This window comes from Amia ocellicauda, unplaced genomic scaffold (genome assembly GCF_036373705.1).
Source record: "Amia ocellicauda isolate fAmiCal2 unplaced genomic scaffold, fAmiCal2.hap1 HAP1_SCAFFOLD_107, whole genome shotgun sequence".
Classification (NCBI taxonomy): domain Eukaryota; kingdom Metazoa; phylum Chordata; class Actinopteri; order Amiiformes; family Amiidae; genus Amia; species Amia ocellicauda.
The window spans coordinates 151,084-164,637 of record NW_027102672.1 but is presented as its reverse complement, the minus strand read 5'-3'; positions in this window follow the sequence as shown (position 1 = coordinate 164,637).

Sequence of the window (13,554 nt, the reverse complement as noted above, 5' to 3'; positions counted from 1 at the left end):
TACCAGCTGGTCCACATGTTTGGTCCTTCTGGTGTATCGCGCCCCTAAAATAAAAACCTTTGTGTTAAAAATCAGGTTAAGATCAGTAAAAAGACGAGTTAAAAGACTAAAAATGGGTGACAACCGAGAGCAAGTGCTGAAACAGTGAAACACGGTCTCTCTCTGAGCACAGAATGGGCAGGCGTCGGACACAGCAGGGTTAAGAACAGTAATAAAAGAATTGACAGCAATAATGGTGTGTAACACCCTCCACTGCAGATTGCCAGCTCTCTTATTGAGGGGGGCTTGTACAGGCTTCTCCAGGCGGGCGCAGTGTCTTCCCCCAGCCCCAGCCTGTAAAGTAATTTTAGGAATCACAAAGAAACAGTTGAAAGTGCTAAATAAGTATTTTGATGCACCATATTAATTTAGGAAATTTACATGTTGTTTTTCATCAGCTTCTGTATCTGATGGCTCCACATCACTGGCTGGATTGACAGCAACGACACTCTAAAAAAAGAAGTGTTAAGTTTGAGCATTCAGGACTTGTTTTGAAGATCCTGAATATCACTGGTCCACAATTTATCTGTGAAACTATGGGTTAATCTCCATATACAAAATACTTTTCACACACACTTTAAATTTACAACTAAATTTACATGTTGATGTCTTTCGTCAGCTTCTGTATTTGATGGCTCAATATAACTGGTTGCATTAACAGCAACGGCACACTACAAGAAAATAACATTATATTTAAACATTCAGGACTGGTTTAGCATCACCTCGAATATCCCTAGCCCTTGAGGTCGATTGTTATTGTGGTCTTCAAGACCAGTGCTTCTCAACCTTAGTCCTGGAGGAGGCCCACTGTCTGCTGATTTTCATTACAACAACATTGTAGGTTATATCAGTGACTGTGGTCCTAAAGTACCCCTATGCCTGCTGTTTTTTTTCCAGTTGAGCTCTTAATTACCTAATTGGCTTAACTGAAGCCATTTAACCCTTTTCCCAGGTCTTTGGTTGTTGATGAGTTACAAAGAGCTGGATTGTGGCCCGCCATGACTGGAAGTGAAGAACACTCACTCTAGGCCTTTAACTTAATGTTCATATGTAGGGGCCTATCCATCTGATTTGTTTTTGCACATTTATTAACAGAAAAATTGATGGTACGTGAAATCATCTGAGCTGAAAAATATAATGTTCCACCAATAATAAAATAAATGTATTAATTAAAATTATAGAGATAATAGAATGTTCACAGATTATTAGTTCAGAAAACAAAATATTTTTTTATATCTTAAATAGAATTAACACTCAAATCAGTTGTAGGGTAAACAAGGTCTATTTTTTGGATTGATTTTATAATTATACATGTATGGCTGCATGAAGCTTACCTGAGAATCTGATATTTTAGTAACTTTGTTGCTTCTTGTTGGGTAGTCCACGTTTGCCGCCGTTCTTTTTCTGTAAATGTAAATCAAAAGGCAATAATTACATACTGTAATTAAAATACAAAAAGTATAAACATTGTATTATTATTTTTGTATCCTGTTTCTCCATCTCGATGCTGTTCTTTTTGGAATTGCATATCTAGGTTTACTTAAATACTGTTTATAAGATTGTAAACTCATCATCCAAATTTCTTCATTTGCCAAACTTTATGTAGTGCGCTTGCAGTTTCAGAAGAAGAAAAAAAACTGTAACAGATGGGATATGTAGTACTTTATACTCGAGTGGTACTCTTATAAATTTCAATTAAAGAAGTGAATTTATAGTATCACCTTATCACGAATCCTGGAATCTTGTAGAACTCAATTTCTGTAATAATTGGACGCAGACACCAATTCCAAAGATATAAATTGTCAAATTTATTCAAAACAAAGACTAAATGTAGCACTACACTAATTATACAAAAGGGAAAAACTAATTAAAATTCAACTCTATATCAACAAATCAAAGACAAATCACTTCCGTGACCAAATCAAAGACCATGGGATCGCATATGATAACACAAATCGTTAAACAAAAGAGGTTATAAACACATTGACTACAATACCAGTTAGTAAGATGAAGGTGAGTCTCTTGTTAGTATTATTAGTCAGACATTAAATAACTACGCAGGTTAGTATTTATGTCAGGTAACTTCTCGTTATATACACTCACCTAAAGGATTATTAGGAACACCATACTAATACTGTGTTTGACCCCCTTTCGCCTTCAGAACTGCCTTAATTCTACGTGGCATTGATTCAACAAGGTGCTGAAAGCATTCTTTAGAAATGTTGGCCCATATTGATAGGATAGCATCTTGCAGTTGATGGAGATTTGTGGGATGCACATCCAGGGCACGAAGCTCCCGTTCCACCACATCCCAAAGATGCTCTATTGGGTTGAGATCTGGTGACTGTGGGGGCCAGTTTAGTACAGTGAACTCATTGTCATGTTCAAGAAACCAATTTGAAATGATTCGGCCTTTGTGACATGGTGCATTATCCTGCTGGAAGTAGCCATCAGAGGATGGGTACATGGTGGTCATAAAGGGATGGACATGGTCAGAAACAATGCTCAGGTAGGCCGTGGCATTTAAACGATGCCCAATTGGCACTAAGGGGCCTAAAGTGTGCCAAGAAAACATCCCCCACACCATTACACCACCACCACCAGCCTGCACAGTGGTAACAAGACATGATGGATCCATGTTCTCATTCTGTTTACGCCAAATTCTGACTCTACCATCTGAATGTCTCAACAGAAATCGAGACTCATCAGACCAGGCAACATTTTTCCAGTCTTCAACTGTCCAATTTTGGTGAGCTTGTGCAAATTGTAGCCTCTTTTTCCTATTTGTAGTGGAGATGAGTGGTACCCGGTGGGGTCTTCTGCTGTTGTAGCCCATCCGGCTTAAGGTTGTACGTGTTGTGGCTTCACAAATGTTTTGCTGCATACCTCGGTTGTAACGAGTGGTTATTTCAGTCAAAGTTGCTCTTCTATCAGCTTGAATCAGTCGGCCCATTGTCCTCTGACCTCTAGCATCAACAAGGCATTTTCGCCCACAGGACTGCCGCATACTGGATGTTTTTCCCTTTTCACACCATTCTTTGTAAACCCTAGAAATGGTTGTGCGTGAAAATCCCAGTAACTGAGCAGATTGTGAAATACTCAGACCGGCCCGTCTGGCACCAACAACCATGCCACGCTCAAAATTGCTTAAATCACCTTTCTTTCCCATTTAGACATTCAGTTTGGAGTTCAGGAGATTGTCTTGACCAGGACCACACCCCTAAATGCATTGAAGCAACAGCCATGTGATTGGTTGGTTAGATAATTGCATTAATGAGAAATTGAACAGGTGTTCCTAATAATCCTTTAGGTGAGTGTATATATCAGTCTCATTAACGTTTAGGTGGAGAGAAAGATCCTATCATTACTTGTTACCACAATTTCCCTTAACTGATTATTATTCAATGATTAAGGATAGGCAGGGCCACCTATAATCTGGTGTCTATTAACTTGTGTCAATTTCAGACTAAACAGTTAAACAGGAATGAGAAGATATTTCTCGGCGTTGACAGATTTTATTTCTAAAATTATCAACAAAACAGTTTAATGCAACACACATTTATATTTAAGAAAACTAAATGATATTACACATTCTAGAGTTATGAATCACAGATTAACATTTCTAATTGATTTCTCAAATGTCATGAATCATGAACTCCAAACTGTTAAACTTATCTGAACTTCGTCGCAGAGAGGCCTCTCTGGCTTCGGGCTCAGATAACAGCACACGGCACGAGGTCCGTGTGGTTTGGAACAAAGGCAGTCCGGTTCGGCTTTGTCCAAGAACTTCCACTCAGTCGATGCACCTGGAAGTTGGGGTTTCGCGAAAGTAGAGTCGTTTCCAAACAGATTTTCCACTGGTTTGAAGGCTCCAAGGTTGTGCACAAAATCTTCTTTGTAAGCAGGGTTCCACCGTAGTTACTTGAAGACAAAGTCTTTGAGGAAAGCAAGGCCCTGTTTGTTCCAAGGGTCAAGTTTCTTAAAACTCAAATAGCTATTTAAATGACTGACACTTTCGTATTCAGTCGACTTAGTCATTTGTCCAGCTGTAAAACTCCACTGATCAGGTGGGCACAGGCGGGCAGCGCAGTCTGTAAAGTTCTTTATTTAATAAAGTCCTTTAAAAGAATTCTTTGTACGGCTCAATCTCCTTCTCCCAGTTTAACTCTTCTGTTGCCGGCAAAGACTTGGTTGGTTTCTGGTTCCGGTTCGGGCAACAGAGCTACAGGTTGAGCTGTGGCAGCGAGTTACTGGTTCAGGTGAGAGAGAGAGAGAAAGAAAGGCCGTGTTTGTCCTTTATAGTCTGTCAGATCAATAGGTGATTGGTTCCTGAGTTCTTGAGATTGGATTTCGGTTTCAGCCCCCAGTGTCCTATTGGAGGGGGGCTTGATTTATGACTGATGTCAATCCATGCCATCTTTTGGAAATGCCGGTTGGCCTGGGTTCGTAGCTCTATGTCGGGATTTCGGCTCTCATCCACTTCAAAGAGTTTTTATCACCTACAGGCCCCTTTCTCCAGACATCTCATAGCAGAATAACAAACTATTTGGCCTCTTCTCGGTGCCATCCTCCCCAAAACTGTCACTTTGATGCAAACCAGTTCCAAGCTGATGAGCTAAGGAAATCTGATAACTTTGGGGGGGAGAGGTCTTCTTTAGATCCGTGCTTCAGCTCAGAGCCCAAATACTCTTATCCAAATACACCCAACATAACGCTACATACCCCCTTTCTTGAATGGGACTGAGGTCGACTAGGACGTTATCCCCTTCAAGACAAAATAAGACGTTAAGCATTTATCTCAAAGTTATGTAACAGAATTCAACAGTGGACTTCACCATTCATGACCCCGAGAAATCAAAGAAAACAAACTAATAGTTCATTATTTAAGCAGAATGTATTCCAATCAAATTGACAATCCTATACTAGCACATATACAGGTTACATATTATAACACAAGTACATTAAAACAAAAAAACAATTGGTATTACTCAGTATTGAGTATGGTTACTGACGGTAACCAATAGGTGGAAGTTGATTAACAGAGGGAGGTGACTGGGAATTCAGGTGTTATTCAGGCACCTGACCTTCACTATGTCTATAATAGTTGGTAGGGACCTGGGTTCGAATGGTTGGCTTACATGGTAAGCCGGTGCCCCCTTTAGGGACATGCACAAAAAATGGTCTCATTGGGAAGTTGTACCTTGGTGGCTGTATCATATCTGTCATTCAATTCCACCGGCTTTGGTGATTCAACTTGAGCCCACAACCTGTTCAATAGATCCTGACCAATGATCAACTTCTCTGTTTCAAATTTGGAAATATAAACTGGATGAACCAACTTAATCTTCCCAAAGGTGAACTCTAACAATGCCATTTGAGTGAGCTGTGCCTTAGTCTCTGTGTAACTTGTAATGTTCACACTACAAGCTTCCACTTTCAGTCGTTGGTCTGAGGTTTCCATAATTTGTTTCAGGTTGCCCATTGTGGTGGCAGACATTAAACAAATTTCAGCCCCAGTGTCCAACAAGGCTCCTCACTCCCACACATTCTCAATGGTCACTTCTATGTAAACTTGCTTGGCTCTGCCTCTCTGTGTCAGATCACCCAGTAACATCACCAAAGGTTCAGCTTGCCTGCAGGCAACTTCCCCCACTGGGAGGTCCCAGTGGGCTGATGTGTCAGAGAAACCCCCCTGCTGTTCCTCACATCCAATCAAAAACACAGAGGCGGGGACAGGGGGTGGTTCCAGAGCTAGTCATTCCTTAGGTGGCGAGTCCGGCCCTTTACCCTGGCTACTAACTTCCAGTTTGGGAAGAGGGGGCAAAGGGAGCAGAGCTAAGCGTAGCAGTAGCTCAGAAACTGCAACATTGCTCAGAGACTGAGTTAACCCACCTAGGCTAGGAGCAGATTTCTTTTTTTTATTGTAAGCCTGGGTGTCTTGGATTCCATCCTTGGGAGGTTCTTTCCTTCTTTGAATCTCTGTCCCCTCTAACTCCAGTGGAGAAATAGGGCTCTCAGAGCGCCTTGCCAGTACTTGGGTGCTTGAATCTTTACGATCAGAAGTGCTATTGTACTTGCTTTCCCAAGCTTTCTGTGCCATTTTTTCGAATTTCAGCTATGTTCATATACGTTGCGTCTGCATGTAATATGATCATTTCCTTAATCGTTGGGAACAAATTAGCAACAAACAACCCTTTAAAGCTCACCTCTTCCTCGGCCCCGGGTCGATCTTGACCCGCAAAATAGGTTTTCCTAAGCTTTTCATAGTAATCACGGGGGGACTCATGCTTACCTGTTTGATCTGGTGTGCGGCAGTCACTGCTGCCACTGGATCAATGAACCTGGAATAGTCCCTAACTAATGCTCTGCACAAGCGTTGAAACCTATCGCAGACCATGGACCCTTGCCTCTCCATCCAAGAATGGACTTGGCGAGAGGTAGTTTTGCGGATTAGGAGAACCTTTTCCTTCTCCGTAGCCTCAGGATAGAAACTCAAAGCATACTTAATGTCCTTAATATACGCTTCCACATTTCCTTCCTTGTCTGCTGGGTTAAAGGTTTCACAATCTTTAGCCAGTTCTCTCAACTGGCGCATGTTAACCTTTCGGTCTGGACTCTCGGGAGAGGAAGTTCGTCTGTGCGACGAGCTTCTTACCCTGGGTGGAGAAAGACTACAGGGAGGGGTACGATCAGGACGAGGCAACCCGGGGCCTAAATGTGGAGACGGTGTGCGACTCCGTGCATTGGCCGGTTCCGGCTGTTCCTTTATGCTGTCAGGTGTCAGCTTTGCAGCTCACCAATAGGCAGCTTTCAGGGCCCCTATTTGTTGCTTGAGACGCTCATTTTCAACTTCAGTTGATTTGAGTTCTCCCCTAAGCACCTGATTTACTCTCCTCATTTCTTCACTGTCCCTTTTTAAATGTATGACCTCGCCTTCGAGTATCTCCATTTTTACAGTGCCCAAATCTTTCTCCCTGACTGTTTTGCAAAGACGCATTTCCAAAACATCCCGGTCCTTCAAAACTATCCTTTCATTTTCAACCGCTTTACATCTGTCATTTTGCAGACCTTTTACTTGGATCAGAGTTGTTTCCAATTCAACTTGACATTGTCTTAAATCATTTCCTAATTGCTCTCTCTGTTCAATTAAGTCATCTTTTTCAGCATTCAACACAATGACTTGTTTTCCACAAGTATCTAGCTTTCCTTCAAATTCTAAAACCATTCCATGCCGTTTGGCTCTTTCTTCTTTCGCTTTAGCATACTTTTCTCCTAGCTTTTTCAGTTTTTCAAACTTGCTTATGATCCAGTTCACTACCCTTGAGCTCGCAAGTGCTAAGCTAGCCATAACTTTCATCACCTCTATCGACTCTTTTTCGAGTTGCGTCGTAGTGTCGTTTACCAACTGAGTTCGACGCGACTCTACTTCAAAGTCCAAACTGCCTAGGCGTCCAAGGAATTCAGGAATCTCTGTTCCTGGTACCTTAACAATCAATGCTTCACATGGGGACATTTGGGTAATCATTGTTTTGGCTATTCAGTAACAACCCAACAGAACAGTACTCGATTAATCACCTAATGACTCTAATGCCAACGCTTAGGATATCAACAATTTATCACAAGTAACTAAAACAGACTTAATCTTTTGTGACTTTGGATTTATGACTGATGTCAATCCATGCCATCTTTTGGAAATGCCGGTTGGCCTGGGTTCGTAGCTCTATGTCGGGATTTCGGCTCTCATCCACTTCAAAGAGTTTTTATCACCCACAGGCCCCTTTCTCCAGACATCTCATAGAAGAATAACAAACTATTTGGCCTCTTCTCGGTGCCATCCTCCCCAAAACTGTCACTTTGATGCAAACCAGTTCCAAGCTGATGAGCTAAGGAAATCTGATAACTTTGGGGGGGAGAGGTCTTCTTTAGATCCGTGCTTCAGCTCAGAGCCCAAATACTCTTATCCAAATACACCCAACATAACGTTACACACCACATCCCAAAGATGCTCTATTGGGTTGAGATCTGGTGACTGTGGGGGCCAGTTTAGTACAGTGAACTCATTGTCATGTTCAAGAAACCAATTTGAAATGATTCGACCTTTGTGACATGGTGCATTATCCTGCTGGAAGTAGCCATCAGAGGATGGGTACATGGTGGTCATAAAGGGATGGACATGGTCAGAAACAACGGGCCGTGGCATTTAAACGATGCCCAATTGGCACTAAGGGGCCTAAAGTGTGCCAAGAAAACATCCCCCACACCATTACACCACCACCACCAGCCTGCACAGTGGTAACAAGGCATGATGGATCCATGTTCTCATTCTGTTTACGCCAAATTCTGACTCTGAAATCGAGACTCATCAGACCAGGCAACATTTTTCCAGTCTTCAACTGTCCAATTTTGGTGAGCTTGTGCAAATTGTAGCCTCTTTTTCCTATTTGTAGTGGAGATGAGTGGTACCCAGTGGGGTCTTCTGCTGTTGTAGCCCATCCGCCTCAAGGTTGTACGTGTTGTGGCATCACAAATGCTTTGCTGCATACCTCGGTTGTAGCGAGTGGTTATTTCAGTCAAAGTTGCTCTTCTATCAGCTTGAATCGAGTCGGCCCATTCTCCTCTGAGCTCTAGCATCAACAAGGCATTTTCGCCCACAGGACTGCCGCATACTGGATGTTTTTCCATTTTCACACCATTCTTTGTAAACCCTAGAAATGGTTGTGCGTGAAAATCCCAGTAACTGAGCAGATTGTGAAATACTCAGAGCGGCCCGTCTGGCACCAACAACCATGCCACGCTCAAAATTGCTTAAATCACCTTTCATTCCCATTCAGACATTCAGTTTGGAGTTCAGGAGATTGTCTTGACCAGGACCACACCCCTAAATGCATTGAAGCAACTGCCATGTGATTGGTTGGTTAGATAATTGCATTAATGAGAAATTGAACAGGTGTTCCTAATAATCCTTTAGGTGAGTGTATATGTATGTATGTATGTATGCATGTCCAATTGCTTTGACAATTCAAATGCACTGAATTGAGAGAGAGAGAGAGAGAGAGAGAGAGAGAGTTGTAGTCCAGACCACTGCAAAATTCCTGCTGAAGTGATCTGGATCACCACACAATGGCCCAAGGACCACTGCAAACTTGGATTTCAATGTATTTGTGTAATCTGTGTTGCAATAGCACCTACCATGTTCCTTTGTGGTGATCTGGTTAATTCTGATCTGGGAAAACCACAATCCTGCAGGTTTAATAAGTCTCTCTACACATCAGTCCCTGAGTACCTTCAACCAATGGTCATTTTGACCAATTAAGCCCAAGATTTGAGTCAATTAAGTTGTCAAGGACTACCCAGTGAAGACGTGAACTCACGACTAGGTCACACTGTGAGCTCACCAGAGCAGACATTACACTGAGCTCACTGTGAGCTCACTTAGCGCTTTTCCAGCGACATGGTGCCGGTGCTGGAGCCGGAGCCGCTGCCCTTACTCGGTGGCTAACCCACCTCTATGTTACAAATGTTCCCTAAACACTTATTTTGCAAGATCAATAAAAATCCTTTAGGAAATTTAAACTTTTACTGACACACATAGTTAATAGCAATGTATTATAACTTTACCAAAAATAATAATCTGTATATCTTTAATTGTTTAGACGTTATTAAGATATAATGCATCTTTCACATAGGGAACATTTGTAACATGTTAGGAAAAACAAACAAATGATTTGAAAATATTCATAATTACAGCATACAATTTGTCAGGCTTCATAAGAATGGTATTTATAACATACTCTGTAAAAATCAAGCAAATAGCATTTGTGGTTCACGAGAAAAAAAAAAAAAAAAAAAAAAAATATATATATATATATATATAATCAAAGCTATCAGACTATAGCAGCCGGTGTATGAAGACACATACGATTATACAGCATTATTTGGCAGCTTCGCAAGACCTAATTTTAAATGTTGGTGGTAAGTTAGATAATTAGTGGGGACCCGCTATCTGCAGTTCTTCCCCTCCATAATTGCTAAAATAAAGTTTTACTGACATTTTATTGACCCTACCACTGCATAGGGCACATCTGTAACATGAACGCTACTGAATGGCACATACATTGAAAACTACGGAGAACTGAGACAAATCCACTTTACACTTCATAAATAATCTTAAAACGTTTCCAACCAAGGCAACACCCACTTGAAATACGTTCATTCTCATTTTTGGTAAACAAAAAGAGAGATTGTTACATATGTTCCCTATGATGCATCTACAGAGAGAGAGAGACAGACAGACACTAACTCTCTCTCTCTCTCTCTCTCTCTCTCTCTCTCTCTCTCTCTCTCTCTCTCTCTCTCTCAGCTGGGAGTGTGTGGGAGGGGTCTGCAGTGAGCGGGAGTGCTGCTGAGAGCTCTGTCCTTTGGCTGCGTTTTTTTGTTGCTTTACTTTTTTCAGTTTGTTTATTTTGTCTTCTGTTTTCAGTGCTTTTCTTATTGTGGGGGAACAGGGGAGGGGAGGGGGGAGTACCGGTAGTTCTTCCCGGGTCGGGGGGTCGGACCCCCTGAATGCGTCTTTTGAAAAACTGACCCGACGCCATGGAGTCAAGATCGCTCCGGTGCAGTTCTGCCCCCTAGAGCAGTGTGTGTTAGCGGTTGGGGAGGTAGCAGGGTGTGAAAATATCAAGTCTGCTGCCATTGTTATCTTCTTAAAAACCACTGATCTGCTCAATCAGCTAGTGGCTAATGGCACAGTGTTAGACGACACTTTCACCCCGGTGTTGCCGCTCGCTGCTCCTGCCCGGAAGGTAACGCTGTCTAACGTCCCTCCGTTCATCCGCACCGGCTCGGGCAGCTGATGTCCGGCATTAAGAGGGTCCCGCTGGGCTGCAAAGCCCCGCAACTGAAACACGTCATGTCCTTCCGAAGGCAGCTGTATATGATCCTCAATAACATCAATGAGGATCTTAATGTCATTTTTAAATTTAAGATCGACAATACCGACTACGTCGTGTTCGCTACTTCGGAGTCCATGAAGTCTTTCAGGTGTGGGAGCGAGGGGCATGTCGTGAGGAACTGTCCCGAGCAGGACAGGGAGCGGGAGGAGGAGCGGGGCGACGCGGGGAGGAATAGAGACACCGGCCCGCAGCCACAGATGCAGCGGGCAGACAGAGATCGAGCCCCGGCGGAGGAGACAGTCGCCGGTCGGACCGATGGTACCACTGATGCCGTGACGGGGGAAGAGCTGCCCGGAGGCGATGACGCACAGCTGGGGGACGGGGTCGAGGCAGCGGGGGATAGTGACGACCGAGACGCCGGGGGGAGATGGTGTTGAGGCGGTGCACGGGGCGCTGGTTAGTGACGAGGAACAACCTCAGCAGCCAGCAGACGGGCGGACAGACACACAGGGTGTAGCCGAGGAGGAGGCAGGGCCAGGCTCGGCGGTACAAGCCGAGGCGCCGGGTGGAAAAAACGCACTAAGAAGGTGCTGGGAGGGAGCACGGACGGTGTTGGTAAATAGTGGCAGTAAAAGAAGTGGTGGCACAGTAGTGAAGCTGGGGTAGCGAGCGGCTTGGTGGGGAAAGGTCCGGCTACACGCTGGAGCATCGCGGCAGCCACCGGGGACGCCTCGGGCTCAGAGTGACAGTGAGGGCGGCTTCACGGATTCCTCTCTCGCCTCCTCGTCCTCGGTGAGTCAGAGCTGCAGTGAAGGATATCAGGAGGTTTTTAGAGAAAACGAAGGGAAAGAGGTCTGTTGTAGTGGAGCAGTTTTTCCCAGATCGTGCACGCCTGCTGGCCTCTATTAAGTTTTTACAGAAACCCTGACCTATCAATTTGTACAACACTCACTGAAAACCATGGTTGGGGTCAATTCCTGTTTTTCAATTCCAATTCCTCCTACAAATCAATTCAAAATTGCAATTACTTTTTGCATTCACAGAATATTCTTTATTGGAATTGAATTGAAAAGGGAATTAAAAATTGAATTGGAATTGACCCCAACCCTGTTGAAAACAAAACAAAAAATACAGATCTGGTTCTTCAAATCTTCACTCTGGTTTCATTCTGTGTCGTAGTTCATTTATCTTGCTGTTAATTGCACCACCAATTACACTCTTTGGGGTACTGGGCAATTTTTTCAAGGTAGCCCCTAAAAAACATGTATCACATAGATTTAATGACTTGCACATAGATATATAAAAATCTTTTAATAAACATACCACATATCTTTGAGAAGGGTTCATTAGTTACATATTGCCACAGTAAATCAACATTTTTGTGTGTGGGTGTATTTAAACGTTTTGGTGTATGCTCTTAAACTTGTCTTACACTAGTTCATAGTAAAATCTGTACTTGGCGAAGCAGCTATGCAAAGGCAGTCTTTTCTCCATTAATACCTTGCTTAAGCATTACATTGATGTGGCACAACTGGACTGAAATGTGAAGTATTTGCTCAAAAGTCAAATTTAAATGAGACATGAAAGTTTATATTGTCAAGGATCCCATGGCACTATTCATTATTATTATGTATTAATATGTCTGAAGCATTAATCCAAGGTGATTTACAAGGTGTTGTTGAAAGAGTGACGTGGCTGAATTCTAAGTCAGGCTTCCCTCAATCAGGTCTAACAAATTTGTTATGACTCCACCTTTACTGCTGTGTAGTAATCTGCTGGTACAAAATGGCTGCACCCCAGAGGGTGGTGGGTGAAGTGAGTCTGTAGAGCACTTTGGGATCTTTCCAGCTGCTACATGTAAGGTATTATTATTTATTAATAAATTAACTCTAGTCTCTGAAACTAAAACAAAGGCCAAAGGAACATTTCAAATGCTAACCCTTTGTGTTCTATACAGTTAAAAAGGAGAGTTAGAAATTTTGTACAACAGCATTTACATACCATATATGGCTTCCACCTTTAAGCGATCCAGAGGTGTCTTTTTCTCCGAAGTTGGATCTCTCTTGCTGCCACCACCACGAAGATTGCTCTTTAATAATGTTGGAAAGTCAAAGACAGCAACCGTCAGGGTTCTTGCATATGACGTATTCGTGCTGCACCTCTCTGCAAGGATCCAGGACAGTTTGTCAATGTAAACTCCAGTGCCTGGGAATATTTCCACCTAAAAGACAATGGTAAATAAAAAACAAGTTTATCCCCAAACTATTCTTATATTATGTTAAGTGGAATACATTATCAGTAAGGCTGTGATTTTGTTACAGAAATGTGTTATTAAAGACCACAGTATGTCTCAATTCTAAGTTTATTAATTTACAGACATAATAAAGTCAGTGAATCTGTGACACCCATAATTCAATTACATTCTTATTATCAACTATAACTATGAATATAACTGATAATGTAGCATCATTAGATTGTTTACAACCAATATTTGTTTTCAATATATATATTTTTACCTTGTCTTTGTAATATTGTAGACCAAGAGTGTTATACCTGTTTTGGTGATTCTTTGTCAGATTCAGAACAATTTGCTGTGGGGCTGTCAGAACCACTTGATGGTGAC